Genomic DNA, 2855 nt, shown 5'->3' with positions numbered 1-2855 from the left:
AGTAAATAATAATAATAATAATAAAAATAATAATAATAATAAAACATTGGAGCCAGGACGACGATCTTGGGTGATTGAAGACAATGCTCTTCGTGAAAATAAATCGTACATTTTATTGTTTCATCCGAAATCCTTAAAAAAAAAATCTTTTCAAGATACCGTAAAGTGCCTTAATTCTGCGCACCTAAGGCCTGATAAATTTTGAGGGTACAATTCTAAGAATAATTTTAAGGGAATTTCCAAGGATTATTTCAAGGGTATCACGAAAAGAATTTCTTTAGAATTTTAAGGAAATTTCCAAGCAAAATTTCAGAAGAATTTAGATGATAACTCCAAGATATTTCCGACCAAAATTTTAAGACAATTCTGACGTGAATTGCTTGGGAATTCTAAACAGAATTCAACCGAATTAAAAAAGACGTATGGAAGAAAGCTTCAGTGAATTCCTAAAAAAAATCTTTAGGGTTCAAAGAATACCTAAGGATGAATTTCTTGATTTTTTTTTTGATTGATCTGCAGATAATTTCTGGACTGTTATGAAACAATTTGCAATGGACTTCCAGATAATCTCAGACTTATTTTAGAAAAAATTCTGAAATAAACTCTGTGAAGGGAAATGATTCTAAAGAAAATGCTTAAGAATATTCCAATAAAATCCAGTAAAGAGTTTCGAGTGGATTTTCATCATAGCCACTGAGAATAAATCAGAGAGAGAAAGTCACTTCTACTCTGTTGTATGAGAAATTTCTAAAAACTACAGATACTCAGCGCTGAGTTCCTGCAGTTTTTAGAAATTTAACCATAACTCTGAGTAGAAGTGACACTCTCTCTGAGTTCCTCTTTGAACTCTAGTCAAATCTCTCCTCAGAATTCGTTCGAAATTCTCCTCAGATAACCCTTCCCCCCTATTCTGCGAGTCACGTGACTCTCTCTCACCGGTGAGGTGACAATTGTCACCTCACCGGTGACAGAGAGTCACGTGACTCGCAGAATAAGGGGGCTTGTTATTTTCCTCATAAATCGTTGGAAAGCTCTTCTCAAACATTCTTACATTTTTTAAATTTACCTCTATTTTAATGAAGTTGACCTCAGAATACGATTCCTTTGGTATTTTTCTCGAAATTTAATTGAAGTTCTTGAATCTTTAAATTTGGTTTGTAAAGCTCTTTGCGTTGTCATCACAACTCTTGAAATGTTCATTAAATCTACTATTCTCCTCATGATCACCATACAATTTTTTTAAAAATCAACCAGCATTTCTCCTTGATGTTCTCCTCACAACTTCATTGCAATTTTTCTAATAATAACCTAGGAGTTCTATTCAGATCTTTTTTTTTCTCCCCAGAAACATGCTTGGCATGCACAGTTGTATACACCAACTGCTCATTTGTTAATATCTTTTCGCTCAGTTATTGAAAATTAATTTTCTTTAAAGTAATTTATAGATTAGGATCATAGCTTACTAAAGATATGCAAAGAGTAGGTAAATCTTAACATTTGAATCAACACCAATGATTTTTTACACTTAAAGACCAAGGTGTGCAGCGAGCATTTCTCTCTTCATTTTTACAACGCAAACATATTACTAGAATTAAAATCTACCTTTCCTTACGTACATTTCATTACAAGCTTGAACTTTATTCTATCTACTGCTTCAAACAGAACTACGTTTTGACAACTGTGTGCAAAGTTATTAGCAAATGAGCAGTTTGTGACCAAAACTGTGTATGCCTAGCATGCTCAGAACTCCTTAAAATTTCGAATCCTCCTTAACGCTTCAATTCTTTTTGAGCCCTCCTCAAAATTCGAGACAGAATCCTATGCATTTTTTTAATTGTTAGAACATGGAAAATATTCCTAGCACTGTAATATATTTTTTTTAATCTAACTAATCTAATCTAATCACTAAAAAATCAGAATGATTCCAATACTTTTCTAACAGAACTAAAATGTCCGCCGAGAAATGTCACATTAGGTGAATGAATCATTACACCCTCAAGAAAATTTCAAGCGAACGAAGATCGTGGAAAAAAGTACACGCTGGACCGTTTAAGAGGGAAAATGTCCCGGTATCCACCGTATACCGTATGCTGGCATCCATGGCAGTTACCCGGAAGAAAGGTAGCGGCCGTCCAACGAAGATAATCCCCCTTATTCTGCGCTGCGAGTGAGGTGACTCTCCGTGCATATCAAATGGAGAGTCACCTCATTCTCGGTGATTATTGTCATCTCACTAGTGACAGCGAGTCACCTCACCTCACTCGTGATCCAGAATAGGCCTCAATGAATAAGAAGACGCTCGCGGATTCGGTAGTCAACGGGAAGCGGCCAGAATGCTTCGTTGTTCGAAGTCACACATCTGCAAGACTCTAAAGGGCCACCAACATTAGATCCGTTTGCGTTGCGTTGACGTTAATTTGACAGTTAGACAATAGATTTAGCTGTAAGCAGCTAGCTTGTAAGAAATATAATATTCTTATATTTTCTTGTGCATTATTATATTGCTTTCTCTTTTTGTACCATTCGTTCTATTCTATTCGATATTTCGTCCCTATTTGGACCATTCGACCATTTGTCCATTAGACCTTTTGTCTCCCTTCTAATTACCCATTCGACCTTTTGTAGCTCTTTGGATCATTTGACCTTTTGTCACCATCTTTAGTCCAAAGCGGCACCGGTGGTGTAGTGGTAAGCGTGATTGCCTTTCACCTCAAAGGCAGTTGAGTTGTGGTTACTGTTTCCAAATAAACCACAGGTAATATTTTACTTATTTTGCTTGTGCTTGTTGCTATAGCTGTAGCCTAAGTATAAGTAATTATTTAATAAAACATCACTTGGACCTTTCTCATCGACAA

At 35.7% G+C, this 2855-nt stretch overlaps 1 protein-coding gene across 1 annotated transcript in view; it reads right to left on the bottom strand.

The window, feature by feature from the left end:
* Window positions 1-2855, bottom strand: part of rib (ribbon) — an 81509-nt gene that overhangs the window by 39201 nt on the left and 39453 nt on the right. The gene's annotated exons all lie outside the window — the stretch shown is intronic.

Source organism: Ochlerotatus camptorhynchus, unplaced genomic scaffold, assembly GCF_037179485.1.
Source record: "Ochlerotatus camptorhynchus isolate MF236.1 unplaced genomic scaffold, CSIRO-AGI_Acam_v1.1 ptg000128l, whole genome shotgun sequence".
Classification (NCBI taxonomy): domain Eukaryota; kingdom Metazoa; phylum Arthropoda; class Insecta; order Diptera; family Culicidae; genus Ochlerotatus; species Ochlerotatus camptorhynchus.
The sequence above is the reverse complement of the archived record's forward strand: the minus strand, read 5'-3'. Positions and strand labels throughout refer to the sequence as shown.